Genomic DNA, 15,270 nt, shown 5'->3' on the forward strand with positions numbered 1-15,270 from the left:
TCAATTCTAAATCTAACCTCATAAACCCAACCAACAAAAAGAAAATTACATTATGCAATTGGATAGAGAAAAGCTAGACAAAGACATATTTAGCTTGATTATGCTCCTTCCAATCTCTTTCAAACACTTTGCTTTTTTATCTAATGGCACTTTCTGTGGATTGCCATGACCATAATCTTGAATCAATGTCAATGGATTCACAGGAGAGTAAAGAAACATTTGTTTCAACAGCTGCGGTGAGGTTGCAAAAAGTTTACAGGAGTTATCGTACCCGGCGCAGGCTAGCAGATTCAGCTGTTGTTGCTGAAGAGCTGTGGTAAGTGTCAATGTATGTTTCATTTCATTTACTTTAAGAATGTGACTGTGTTTTTTCTGAGAAGTTATGGGACTATTTGGAGGTCGCAAGCTATAGATTATGCAAGGCTGAATCACAGCACGGTTTCCTTCTTCAATTTTCACAAAGCAGAAACAGCTGCCTCACGCTGGAGTAGGATCAGCTTGATTGCTTCTAAGGCATGTAGCTTACACAATTATTAACATCTTCATTATTGTATTTGCAACATATTTTGTTATGATTTCCAGTGGCTATTCTGTTTTTGGCCTCCTATTTTATCATTCACGCAAAATGATAGAAAACATTAATTACAATTAAAATGGAATAAATAATGGTGTCATGCTTTAGTAAATAATAATAATGGTTTCATGCAATTTGATAATTTTGGCAGGTTGGCAAAGGGTTGTATCAAGACGCTAAGGCACAAAAACTAGCTTTCCAACATTGGATTGAAGCTGTAAGCCTATTATTTTAAGCTAAAAATTTACTACTACTATTATTACTATTATGATGACGATGTTCCGCAGATTGATCCAAGACATCGTTATGGTCATAATCTCAACTTTTACTACGAAGAGTGGGGTAAAGGTGATACAGAGCAGCCATTTTTTCATTGGTACACAAACTTCTCTTGGTTGATTCTTTGATTTTTCTGCCTCTAGTGCTATATGGGCCCACAAATATCTGCACTATGTTTCCTCTTTTCACCCCCTTCTTCAGAATTGTTATCTGTAGAATCCAGTATCTTAATTGTATTTTGGGGACAAATTTACGATAACCTTTTAACAACAATAATGTAGAGGGCAAATATTGTCTAAGGAAAACGATATAGTGCCTCCAAATTATCTATTTTTTGTTTGTCTTTTCTGTTAACTTTGTTCTTCTACTATTATTTTGTGTAATATCCCCATCAAGAACCACCAAGGCAATGCCAAGACAAGGGTGGCAAGACAGTGAGGAGAAGCTCTCTCTCTCTCTCTCTCTCTCTCTCTCTCTCTCTCTCTCTCTCTAGCCTAGGTCTCTATTCTCTCTTCTTTCTATTGGGTGATTGAATTTGTTTCCTAAGGAACATGTGCATCTCACATGCCCATTATATTAGTGTTTTAACATTAGACTAACTAGAGTACTGATTTGGCAAATATGTATAGTTTAGAGAGTAAATTGGTAAATATAATAGTTCAAGGGATGTCTTACCCTCTAGTCCAAAGTTCAAGGGGTGTATGGGCATTTTTCCCCCTTTTTTATGAATGTAAACAACAAAATGGTTTTGTGTGTGCGTGCGCACATGCATGAGAGATGCTTACTGTTCAAATTCTCTCTCTCTTCCTGTAATTATTGAATTATAAAAAAAAAATAAAAAATGAAATTAAGAAATTTTGGTTAGGTTCAACAATCCTCGAAAAAAAAAAACAAAAAAAAATTGTCTTCTCTCTATAAGGAATAACAGTGGGAGGAAGGGGTACATAAGAGATGATGGAGATCTGTGGTTAAAAGTGTCTTCATGAGCAATGGTGTGACAACCAACCTTCAAGCTTGAGCTAAGGGCTCTCAAAGATGGGTACTACTTGCCTAGAAATTGAACTTGATTCTCTGACCACTCTTGATATTATTAATCCAAGGAAGACCATTAATACTTTCTTTAAACTTATTATAGATGAGTGTATTTGTCTAATAGGAATGTGAATAAAACAAGCTTAGTCATTTCTATAAAGAGGCTAATGGATGCACGGATGTCCTTGCTAATGTTGGGTGTACAAGTGTGAGTAAAGTCACATTGAATAATAATAAAGAGAATGAGCGAATAATACAACATAATTGAGTTCATACCTATTGGGATTAGACATTTTAGGTTAAAGCATGTCTCAATATGTTATATTAACCAAGGAAGTTAATTCCGTACCGTACCGGCCGGTACGGTCGAAATTTTTCGTGCCAGTGCTTGGACCGGTACAGAAATTAGGTTGATTCATACCGTCTTAAATACCGGAGTGTTTTGGCTTGTTTCGGCCATTTCGACGGATTGCGGTGCTTTTCAAGCGGTATCTTCGTTTCGGACCGATACATACTGAAATGGGTTTTCATAAAAAAAATTGCTACTTACAGCGCCTCTTCACCATTGTTGAACCTTCATCCACCAGTGAAATATTGTTAGATCTTGAGGCTTGAGCTCGCTGCCATCGCATTGTAGCTTCTTGAGTTTTCTTCTCTTCCTCGTTGTCACTCTCTTTCTTTTGGTATTTCTGAGTTTCTAAACAAAATGTTAACAGAGAAACCCAAAGGACAGAGTTCAAGATGATTTCCACTTTTTTTACACCTACCCACTTTCTGCTTCTTGCTAAAAGATATTTTTTTTAAAAAATTATTATTTAACAAAAGTTATTAAGGGGCGGACAAACCAACGTGGTTTATCTGCCCCTCATTTACAGTTTACTATTCTTTTCTTTTTGACCACTAGAAGCCTTATTATGGTTTTAATTTTTTTTTTTTTTTTTATTGAGTAGTGAAATGGGCTAGGCATTAGCTTAAAATAATTTGAAAAGAGGTAAAAAATTGAAATGTAGATAAATATATTAATTTATATAGAAGTTGTCACTTTAAAATTTTATACACACACACACACACACACATATATATATATATATATATATTAGCTATAATCCCGAAACAATACACCGGTATTGACTGGTATCCGAAATATATCGTACCGCTAGTCAAACCGGTACAACCTCCGGTACGAGATTGACTTCCTTGATATTAACTACTCAAAAAGTCTCCCCACTGTGTTTATCTTATATTGCATACACAAGGCTGATATTGTATATTTTGAAAAGCAAGTATGTAAAATAGAAAAAAAAAAAAATATATATATATATATATATAGAGAGAGAGAGAGAGAGAGAGAGAGAGAGAGAGAGAGAGAGAGAATTTTTATGCTAGAATATACATGAATTTTTTTGTTTTTAAAAAAACCAGATTTTTATGCCAAAATATTCAAGAATTTTTGGGCCACAACACCAGGCACAAGCAAATCAAAGCCCAAATGAGCTTTTAGGTGTCTCAATAAGAATGGTCATGTTGCCCACTTAGGGGTCACAAGCCTATAGAGTTTCCAAAACAGGCTGCTACATAGAGGGTAACATAGTTATTTAATAATTTAATTGTTATAATATGGTCATATGATATTGAAAATTTTCATGATTGTGTTTAGAAAAAAAAATAAAGCCTATCAACTAAACAAGATAGGATTAACACTAACAGGACTTAATTACCTAAACCTTCCATCTAAATTTTGTGTTCTTCTTTTGGTTTGTTTATGATGTTATTGTATTGATAGTATATTGCTTTTTAATTGATTGTAATGTTATATAGTTTTTTTTTTTTTTTTAATTTAATTTTAAGAGGTTATTAACACGTAAACTAGCACATTATTTTGTTTAAAAACTTGTAATAGAAGGAGATGGTATCCCTAGCAATAGTCTTTGAAAACATTAATTCATTCTTATGATCCAGTATGAACAATGACAGTGAGGAGTCCATCAGGAAAGGTAGATCAAATATGTCATTGTTCAGGTGGAGGAAAAGAAGAGCTAGGAGAGGGTGAGGGAGAGGGAGTCTCACTCAATACCTTAAGTCTCAGGAAGACCAAAATATGATAAGAGTTAAGATTACTCTACTTTACTAGAACTCAAGAGAGGAGAAGAGATAGAGTTTTTGTATGTTTTAGAATGGAAGAGAGAGAGGTTTATATAATAGTAATGGAGAAAATATGAATAGAAGGTCATTTAATGAGAGTTGATAAAGAATTATGAATCTAGACCTTATTTTAGCCTTTAAGAAAATCGAGTGCATTAAATGTATATATTGATAAGAGTGACGAGCAAACAAAATTCAGTTTTCTCGTAACTATTGTAATAGCCTGTAGAGCCAAATTCAAAAAATTACATCTTACTTAATTTTGATCGGAACTGTCTTGTTCTTGTGCTCAAATTGAAGCACCGGATATTTAGTTTCTGGGAAAATTAACCTCATTCATATATTCAGAATATTTTAAGAGATATCAACAAAATGGTAAGCAAAGGTCATTTGTTAGAAAACAATTTTAACACAATTAACATTATTAGGTCACAAATTAGTTTCCAATTAACATTAATAGACTCCAATCACTCCCATTTCAAACTTAATTAGTTCCAAATTTACCCTATTTAAAAGATAATTGCACAAATTACCCGTTGAATAATTAATGTCTAACTATCTAATTAATTAAGCGTGTGCAACTTTACCATAAAATGTAATCCTAACCAATCAAATTATGAAACGTCTTTAATCTCAAATTGATTATAATTACAACAAATTGGAATCAGTTGTTCATAATCATATATAGTCGGACTCAATTTGTAATGGTATATTTCGACCATTAAAACTTGATTTGATGATAACTTTCATTCTAATAGTCCAATTAAGGCTTATGACCAATCGATTTGATCGTTACAACATCAAGATCATTTTGGTGAAATGAAATTAAGGATCTAATAACCAGAATCAACATGCATATTTCAAATGTGAAATTGCCTTTTTACCCTCTATGTAAGGTTAAATGCGGGTTACAAAATGAGGTGTCAACATAACCTCTTCTTATATCTTCTCAAATTAAAATCTCTCTATCAAATTAACATCATCTTCTCTAACCCATTCTCTCTAATCCCACATCCTTTTTTTCTCTCAAAATCAATACTTCAAGGCCATGACTACCATGGCCAAGCCTTGAAGAACTCACCCACCAAATGTGGTGGTCTTCTCCTCTTCCTCTAGATCTTCTTTTTCTTAATTTCTTTTGTTCACAGCTCTCTCTTTTGGTCGGTGTGTTTAGAGATTTGTGTTTCAAATGGGGGATTTTTATTGGGTGTGGCCAAGCGGTATTTGTGTTTTGATTTGGGGTTTGTGGTATGTTTTGATTGGATATTTTCAGAGGTTGGGTTTTGAGGATATTTTGATGTGAGTTTACTAGGTTGTGTGGCCATGTGTATATGTCCTGTGTTCATGTATGAATGTGAATCTGAGCATGTGTAAACAAAATGTGTTCAAGCATAGGCATGTATGAGCAAAACTGACCGAAAAGTATGAGCTTTTATGTTCAGAAATGCATGCTTGTGTGAATAAAAATGATGTGTACATGTTCTATTTATCTCTGTGTACAAATCTAGATATTTGAGCATTAGCATGCTAAATAAAAGGGGGTAATAAATGCTACCCATTTTCAAAGGTTGGGTTTTGAGGATATTTCGATGTGAGTTTACTAGGTTGTGTGGCCGTGTGTATATATCCTGTGTTCATGTATGAATGTGAATCTGAGCATGTGTAAACAAAATGTGTTCAAGCATAGACATGTGTGAGCAAAACTGACCGCAAGGTATGAGCTTTTATGTTCAGAAATGAATGCTTGTGTGAATAAAAATGATGTGTACATGTTCTATTTATCTCTGTGTACAAATCTAGATATTTGAGCATTAGCATGCTAAATAAAAGGGGGTAATAAATGCTACCCATTTTTAGTTTGAACTTGTTGCTGTTTTTCCTTCCATTCTTGCTTTTTCCTTAAGTCTAGCTTCTGAGTTGTGCACTGTTGATAGCTGAAAAAGGAACAACTTTAGATTAGAACTTGAGCTTGAAATGGAAAAGTGACAAAAGAGAGTTGGAACAAAGTGAGGAAATTTTGTTGGGTTTTCTCTGCTTCTTTGTTTACTTGCTCTACCCTGTATCCTCACTCATTTCCTTTATTTTTGCTTCCGGCCTGCTTTGTTGTTGGTTATTTGTTGATGTTTTGTTGGTTGTTGAGGGTGAATGGGAAAAGGAATTGTCTTTGCTTGGTTTCTCAATTCAATAAGAAAGGGTAGTATGGCTGTGGCTTTAGATTGTACCGTGAAGGAGAAGCCCGAAAAAATGTTGTGCTTTTGGTTTTGTTTTGGAGAATAGAATGGCTGCTATTTTGTGTTGGTGGAAATGGGAAAAGGGTGGGATTTTGATGGGTGTTTTCTATGGAGTTTGCACTAAAAGCTAGGTAAAGGGCTGTGTGTGGCTAAGTGTATAAGCAATGAGTTGTAGGAGTTAAAATGAGGAATGTAGGGAGGGTTTTAAAGAGGGGTTGTCTATCTATGGATATAAGTGGACGGAATGAAGGAATTTTGTAGTAATTTTCAGATCAAGCAAGAAGGTTGTTTTTTGGTGTTTGATGAGGTAGCCAAAGGCTATATGTTAGCCTCAAGAAGTGCAGATGATTGTATGCTTCCCAAGATGGGACTGATGATTGTTCTCCCTTTGTGAGTAGGAGAAATAGACCTATATATATGGGGTCGCCTAGGGTTCAAGGCTACACAACACTTAGACTATGTGTTGTTGGGTGGATTTTGGGTAGAGTGGGAAAAAAATCAAGTGGAAAATATGAGAGAAAATGATTCGAAGGGTTGTTTGGTTAGGTGGAGGAGAGGGATAGAACAAAAGTAGGGTCGATTGTTTTATGGGAGAAATTATAGGGTCCTTATAGTGAACCAAGTCACTGTCCACTATTTTACTAAAAGACTCCTACTTGTTTAAAATTACTAAGTCAGTTTAACTTTTTTTTAATCATAAACTGACTCAGCAATTTCAAACAAATGAAAATCTTTTAGTGAAAAAGTGGATATATGGCATGGTCCACCATAACTATATAATTTCTGAATGGGAGAAAATAGGACTGAAAATAGGGTGTAAAGCTTTGGACTAAAATACCCTCCCTTAGAGCACCAATATTAGGGATTGTAAGCCCCCAAAATGGTATTTTACACCATCAACTAACAAATACAATACTTTAACAAATATGAACTAAATTTATTTATTTTAAACCATAGATGAGTTTGTAGAAAAAAAAAAAAAAAAAAAAACCAAAAATAATAGAGGGTTAGGATTTAATTGTGTTGTTATTAATCTAAAGTTAAAGTTTTCAATTCTGACCTGTTGTATGTTTTGTTAACTAAATTAAATTGTGTAGAGAGAAGGAAATTTTGATGTATTTATTTATTGTAAACATGTTGGGTAATGTGTTAGATTGCTATAATGGCAATGTTTACACAATAAAACTCCTTTTAAAGAAAAAATAAATAAAGGCTTTATCAGATATTTAGGGTAATTTTATGCAGAAAAATGAAACCATTAATCTTGCATTGCATCTTCTTCTCTCTTTTTTTTTTTTTTTTTCTTTGGGATGATATTTTAATTTCAATAACAAACCAGGATTCTTTTTTTTTTTTTTTTTTTGAGAAAAATAGCTACAATCATATATGGAAAGTATAGCATCTCATCACCAATATTAGCATTAGTCTTTTATCTTACCTTCCAACTTTTATTGATATGGTGTAACTAATACAACAGCGTTTTTGATTTGGAAACTTGGAAATAGTCACCGTTTTGTTTTTTTAAATTTGGTATACTAATATGACACTGTTTTTTTATTTGAAAACTTTTTCGATTTGGAAACTTTGTAAAATGAGATCGTTTTTTCTTTGGAAACTATCGAGGGTATAAAAGTAATTCGGTCACCCAAAACCCTAAAATCCCTAAAACCATTCCTCATTCTCGAGCTACGGTCCATAGTTCTATTCTCCTTTGTGTTTTTTTCGTTCATTGTTCACCGTATTTTCCGCCATTTGCTGTTGAGAGGTAATAGGTAACAATTTCTATTCATTTTTGCACTGTTTACTATTCATTCCACTGTACTGTTTCGGTTTATTTTTGCATTATTTACTATTCATTCCACTGTTTATTTTTGTAACTAAATTAAGCTTGACCTATATTTAATACTTGGCAATGATAAAAGTTCATTTATGTTAATGTAGCTCATTATAATTATATGATCCAGTTCATTTATGTTAAATATAATTATACGATCCAATTTATTTATGTTAATTATAATTATATATGATCCAGTTTGTTTATGTTAATTATGATCCAGTTTTCATTTATGTTAATTTAGCTCATTATAATTACATGATCCATATTTCATCTGGTCAGCTAATTGGGCTTAGATATCTAATCTTTTCAACCCCATTGATGTAAGCTAATCTCAAGGCCCATTTTGTTGAATTCTATTATTTCAGAATGGCCCCCAAGGTTGCTAGACTGCCTGCTAGGAAGAACAAGAAGGGCCTTAGGAGTGTTGCGACATCAGGCATTGAACTCCCGGTATGCCTGATGTCACAGCACTCCTAAGGCCCTTCCTGTTCTTCCTAGCAGGCACTCTAGCAACCTTGGGGGCCATTCTGAAATAATAGAATTCAACAAAATGGGCCTTGAGATTAGCTTACATCAATGGGGCTGAAAAGATTAGATATCTAAGCCCAATTAGTTGACCCGATGAAATAAGGATTATGTAATTATAATTAGCTAAATTAACATAAATGAAAACAAAATCATAATTAACATAAATAAACTAGATCGTATATAATTATAATAACATAAATGGACTAGATTGTATAATTATAATTAACATAAATGAACTCAATCATATAATTATAATGAGTTAAATTAACATAAATGAACTTTTATCACCGCCAAGTATTGAATATGGGTCAGAGCTTAATTTAGTTACAGAAATAAACAGTGAAACGAATAGTAAACAATGCAAAAATGAACAGAAACAATACAGTGGAATGAATAGTAAACAGTGCAAAAATGAACAGAAACAATTACATGTTACCACTCTACAGCAAACGGTGGAAAACATGATGAACAATGAACGGAAAAAATACAAAGAAGAACAAAACTGTGGACTATGGACCGCAGCTTGAGAATGAGGAACTGTTTTAGGGATTTTAAGGTTTTGGGTGACCAAATTACTTTTATACCCTCTATAGTTTCCAAAGCAAAAACGATCCAATTTTACCAAGCTTCCAAATCGAAAAAGTTTTCAAATCAAAAAAACGGTGCCGTATTAATATTACCAAGTTTAAAAAGCAAAAACAGTGCCATCTTACTATTTCCAAGTTTCCAAATAAAATATGTTGTTGTATTAGTTACACCATATGAATAAAAGTTGGAAGGTCACATGAGAGAGGTATGTTGCTGTGGGATAAGAGTGTGAGAGAAGAGCTGAAGAAAAAGAAGGAGAGATCACGAATGAAAAAAATAAAAATAAATCTGGTAGGTAGTGTCTCAATCAAATCAGCACAGTTTCTTACATTATTTAATTTATGATACTGCCGCTCAAAATTTTTATTTAAGAATTGAACAGCAATGAAATAAAATGAATTCAGTGGAATCATGAACAAGTAACTTTTATCAACAATAAGCAATGAATAGTAGAAAGTGGAAAAAGGATGAACAGGTAATAGTAGAAAGTGGAATAAATGCTCAAATAGTGCAACTAAAAGAAAGAGGAATAATTTTTGGATTTTGGGATAATAAATTAATAAAATGTACCACCAGATTTTTTTTTTTTTTTTAAATCTCTTCCCAAAAAAAAAAAAATACTTAACCAAATACGGTGCCATATTTACCAAATTAGATTCCAATTAAAAAAAATCCATCATGCCAAGTCACTTGTTCTTACTGGTGTTTGTCACTTTGCGCCCAAGCACGCACCAAACTTTAAGGCCGTGTTTGATATTTTCTTATTCTTTTCTCTTTTTCTTGTCCTTTTCGGTTTTTTTATTTTTTTATTTCTTTGTGGTTTGTCATTTTCCTGTTTTCTCCCTCTTTCTTCTGTTTATTTTTATTTTATTTTATGTTTTTTTACTTCTTTTATTCCTTCTTTTGAAAAACTTTTTCTTTTTATGTTCTTTACATTTTTTTTTTCCTTCTTTTATGTTTGTTCAGTATCAATCTTTGTGCTCTCCTTTTTTGTCCTATTGGTTTATAAAAAATGAATAATAATAATAATAATAATAATAAGAACAAATTTATAATATTTTAATTTTTATAAATATTTAATTGATAAAATATATATTATTTCATATATAATGAAATAAAGCCTTGAGATTAAATTTATACTAACTACATTTTCTATCCATTTTGCAAAAGACATAAATTTATGTGACAAAGAAAAAGAAAAGGAAAAATATTTGTTTATATTTTACTATTAATATACGCTGCCTATGCCGCTATCTCTACCACCGGTGCCGTTGCTAATGGTGCTACTATCGATGCTCCTGCACCTGGAACTACTCGTGCACCTTTCACTGCTTATGAATCGACAGAATCAAGGTCAGAAAGATCAAGATCATAAGCTGCTGAGTGAGCTCGGCCAACCGTCCCTGCTACTGATGCTTATGAAGTAGGTGGTGCTACTGTTTATGGTGGTGGACCGGCACTGCCTTTGCTACCTCTGCCGGTAGTGCCTACACCCGATCAATTGGATATGGCCCTAGCCTTGAAGATTTATAATTTTATATTGTAAACTAAAAAAATGTGTACAACATTGTACACTTTTAACAAATGTGTACAATGTTATATAAATTTGTTTAATTTACAGTGTAAATCTTACATTGATAATGTAATGTAAAACCAATAATTGCCCAAATATATATATATATATATATATAAATAGTGGTAATACTAAAATGGTACACAGCTACTGACCACTAGCCAAGTTCCATTTTGATAGATTGCATTGCAATGTATTAAGAAACATCTATTTTGTGTTTTTCAATTGCTGACAACTTTTTTAATTATTTGTTGATTTTGGATTTTCAAAAAAAAAAAAAAAATGTTGTTCCAGCGTCAATGTGTTTTTATGGTTGTTTTTATTTTTATCATTTTAATGAGTTGATATTATTTTAAATGAAAGTGATATTTTTCAGTTGCTGTAAATTGTCAAAGTAAAAATCTATCATGCGTCATGCATGCTCTGAACTTTCAGAGGATATAGCTTGTGTCCAGTGCCTTTTTGCACTGGACACGATACAATTCAAACACATGTCCAAAACATTTTAAACACGTCTAAAACATTTTAAACACATATCTACATCATAGCGTATTCAGTGTATAAAAAAAAATAGACACAAGCCGTATACTATTTTTACTTTGACGACAACAACTAAAAAATACCAGTTCATTTAAAAAATTATCAACAACTCATTAAAAAAAAAAAAAAAACCATTAAAAAACCCTCCGACATGACCACAACCCATCTGTCATACTCGTACCCGAATTTTGACCCACGTTCAACATTATCCCCCAACCATTGAGGGTTTTTCACTCGGCGAAACATGTGTTTGCTACAAAATGCACAATGTGTGTGACGTGTAGAACACTAATGTGGGGTTTGTGCAAATAAACTTCCTTATATTCATTTTTGGAAATCGCCACCAACCATTGGAATTCTAAGACGTGATTGGTCACCTAAGTCTAATTATTTTTATTTCCTAATTTTAACGAAGAAAACTCTAAGGTTCCTAAGCTAAACTAGAAAAAAAAAAATCTTGAACCAAAAGACATGGATTCGAAAGCTCAATTACATGTGGGGAAGGTGTTAGACACCTCACAATGCCTATTCAAAAGGATAGTACCTTGTTTTGAATTAATCTTATAGCTCACCATTTAAAGAACAACTTAAAATATTTGACATTTGGTTTAAAAAAGAATGATATGCATGTACATGTGAAATAAGATAATGATTAAGCAAGTAAAAATAACATGCATAATCTATCCTAAGATGACATGTGAAAAATGGCATGTATCCATCCTAAGATGACACGTGAGAAATGACATGTATCTATCCTAAGATAGCATGTGAAAAATGGCATGTATCCATCCTAAGATGACATGTGAGAAATGGCATGTATTTATCATAAGATGGCATGTGAATGTATGACATGTATAATCTACCCTAAAGTGACATATGGATGCATGGCATGTATAATTTATTTGGGAAAGCAAGATAAGACAAGCATAGCTAAACATGTGATTACATGGCATTTACTAAGAAAATAAATTGAATGATAAATTTAACGAGACTAACCTCATTGAATAGCCATAATGTAGCATACCAAGTGCAATCTTGCACTTCCTTTTTCCAAAGCATTTTTATCTCATGCAAAAGGGGATACAAAGAAATAACAAGGAACACCAAGGTTAAATTTCTAGAAGATGCATAAACAATGTCATTTGACAAATTATTGATCTTGAAGAAATCTTTTTATTATTATTTTCTTGACCTTAAGGGTCTTTGTAAAATTTTTGGGCAATTTTGGGGCCATTTTGTGATTTCATAAAGTTTAGGGTAAAAATGTAATTTTGTGAAGTTGAAGAGTTAAAATGCAATTTGGAAAAGTTTGTGATTAAAGTTGTGTTTTGGAAAAGTCATGGGTCAAAAGGGTAATTTTGAAAAGATTTGGGGTTGGTTTGTAATTCTCAGAAGTTTTGTTTGAGGCTTGCGGACCCAAGGGTTGGGCTGAATGTTTGGACTTAAGTTGAGGTTTTGCAAGTGTTGGGCTAAAGCTTGGGGAAATTTGATGGGCCTATGTGTTCATGCTTAAATAAATTTCGGATAGGGCCTACTTTACACACACACGGATTGGGCTTAAATTTATTTAAGTGTGTTGGCGTGTTGGGCTGGATTTAATTGAGTCTTAATTTTATTTCTTTTAATCTCTTCTTATATCTTCTCAAATTAAAATCTCCCTCATCAGATTAACATATAATCTTCTCTAATCCATGTCCCATGGCAGTATGGCACCCTCTTTCTCTCTAATCCCACATCCTTCTCTTCTCTCAAAATCTACCGAAGCTTCTTGGTTGGACCTTCATGGCTGAAACCTCAACTCCTCTTTCTCTTAGCCGAAGCTCTCTCCTCTCAAGATCTTACCCTAAACTCACTCGGATCTTTTTCTCTCTCTAAACCGAAGCTCCACAGCTCCACCGCCAACCACCATGTCCAAAGGTGGTGGTCTTCTCCTCTTCCTCTCTGTTTTCTTTTTCTTCTTTTTGGTCAGTGTGTTTGGAGATTTGGGTTTGGATTTCAAAGGTGGGATTTTTATTGGGTATGGCCAAAAGGTGTTTGTGTTTTGATTTGGGTTTTGTTTCGAGTGGGTATTTTCAGGGGTTGGGTTTTGAGGACATTTCAAAATGAGTTTACTGGGCTGTGTGGTCGTGTGTGTATGTCCTGTGATCATGTATGAATGTGAATCTGAGCATGTGTAAATAAAATGTATTCAAGCACAGGCATGTATGAGCAAAACTGACAGAAAGGTAAGAGCTTTTATGTTCAGAAATGCATGCTTTTGTGAATAAAAATGATGTGTACATGTCCTGTGTATCTGTGTGTACAGATCTAGATATTTGAACATTAGCATGCTAAATAAAAGGGGAAAGAAATGCTACCCATTTTTAGTTTGAACTTTGAACTTGTTGCTGTTTTCCCTGCCATTCTTACTTTTTCCATGAGTCTAGCTTCTGAGTTGTGCTCTGTTGATTGATGAAAAAGGAACAAGCTTTAGATTAGACATTGTGCTAGAAATGGAAAAGAGACAAGAGAGAGTGGGAACAAAGTGAGGATGTTTTATTGGGTTATCTCTGCCTCTGCTATGTTGCACGCCCAAAATCCTTGTTTGGCGGTGTTTTTTTTTTTTTTTTTTTTAATTCCGACACGGCTCCGACACGGTGGACCGGCAGATCCAAAAAAAATTCAAGATTTTGACATCAGACAAGCACTTACCGTTGATCTTGTTTGATTAAAGCCCTAAAATTTGTTTGCCGCTCTTATCTTCTGGGACCGACGCCTCCTCACTCCTTCACCTTTAATCCTAACGCCACAGCCGAGCTTCTCTTCTTGTCTTCTCATCGGCGACCACCGTAGGGCGTAGATCGGCGACCACCAAGCTTTTCCGGCGACCCCAAGGACCCAAAGCCTCTCTCCCTCCGCCGTTTCTCTCTCTCCCGTTCTCTCTACTTCCTTTTCGTCGTTCTTTTCTTTTCTTTTCTTTTGCTTTGGGTTTACACATATCTCAGTTCTAATAACCTACTGTGGTCTGCGTTCTTATATATAGTATAGGTTTAGTATTTTTTATTTTGTTTGGTTTTATGATTTTAATTTTTAAATTTTTATCTACCTTAAAGCAATTCCATCCGTTGATGCATAATTGTTCAAAATGAAAAAAGTGACTAATTTTACACAATTTTTAGCCAAAAAAAACCCACATAAGAGGTGTAAAATTGTGTATTTATGTACAATTGCACAATTACTGTAACACGTGTATTTAATATTTTATTAGATTTTTCTCTATCTTGTTTTTGCTCTCACTCTCACCTGACTCAATCCTTGTCTCTGCTCTCACCTCACCTTACTCCCCCTTTTCCTCATTTGCCCTTACTCTCACCATTGTCGCCAGTCAAACCATGCCTCCATTGCTGCCGGTCAAGTCCATCACACTTGCTGCCATGAGTGAAGATGCTTCATCATACCCTCCAATCAAGCCAACCAACTTCGATCTAATCGTCCTCGGCACAGGCCTACTAGAATCTATGATCACCGTCGCTGCCTCCGCCAACGGCAAAACCATCCTCCACCTCAACCCCAACCCATTCTATAGCTCCAACTACACCTCCCTCTCCCTCTATGACCTCTCCTATTTCCTCATTTCCCATTCTACCCCTCCTCACTCTCCGCCCTCCGCCCTCTGCCCCATCCGACAGCCATGATATCATCCCTGCGACTCTCACCACCCGTCCCCTCTTCTCCCACGTTGAAATTTCCTCTTTTTCCCCTGACGTCCTTGGTGAAGAACATTCCAGAAATGGGATTCAGATTGGGTTTGTGAGAGAGAAGCGGTGAGGGAGAGAATAATAAAAAATTGTAAAATAATGAATATATTTTATTGAATAAATGTGTAGAATAGATAAACTGATATAGGTGTTTTGTAAAAATGGGTGTGTAAAATAGAAAAAGTAGATTTTTTGTGCAAAATAGAAGG

At 34.1% G+C, this 15,270-nt stretch overlaps 2 long non-coding RNA genes across 4 annotated transcripts; one reads left to right on the top strand and one right to left on the bottom strand.

Moving 5' to 3' along the window:
• Positions 1–723: 723 nt before the first annotated feature.
• On the top strand, positions 724–1,183 carry LOC126722868 (uncharacterized). Its single transcript, XR_007654053.1, has 2 exons — positions 724–791; positions 862–1,183. It is a non-coding gene; the product is annotated as an uncharacterized LOC126722868 (long non-coding RNA).
• Positions 1,184–4,755: 3,572 nt separating this feature from the next.
• On the bottom strand, positions 4,756–14,306 carry LOC126722867 (uncharacterized). 3 transcript variants are annotated; one of them, XR_007654051.1, is made up of 3 exons: positions 14,016–14,306; positions 12,321–13,765; positions 4,756–5,961 (listed from the first exon to the last, which is right to left on the bottom strand). It is a non-coding gene; the product is annotated as an uncharacterized LOC126722867 (long non-coding RNA). The 3 variants fall into 3 exon arrangements; XR_007654052.1 differs by lacking the exon at positions 4,756–5,961 and adding an exon at positions 10,371–10,729; XR_007654050.1 differs by lacking the exon at positions 4,756–5,961 and having other exon boundaries at positions 10,371–13,765.
• Between the last annotated feature and the right edge of the window lie 964 nt (positions 14,307–15,270).

The sequence above is a fragment of the Quercus robur genome, chromosome 4 (genome assembly GCF_932294415.1).
Source record: "Quercus robur chromosome 4, dhQueRobu3.1, whole genome shotgun sequence".
Classification (NCBI taxonomy): Eukaryota; Viridiplantae; Streptophyta; class Magnoliopsida; order Fagales; family Fagaceae; genus Quercus; species Quercus robur.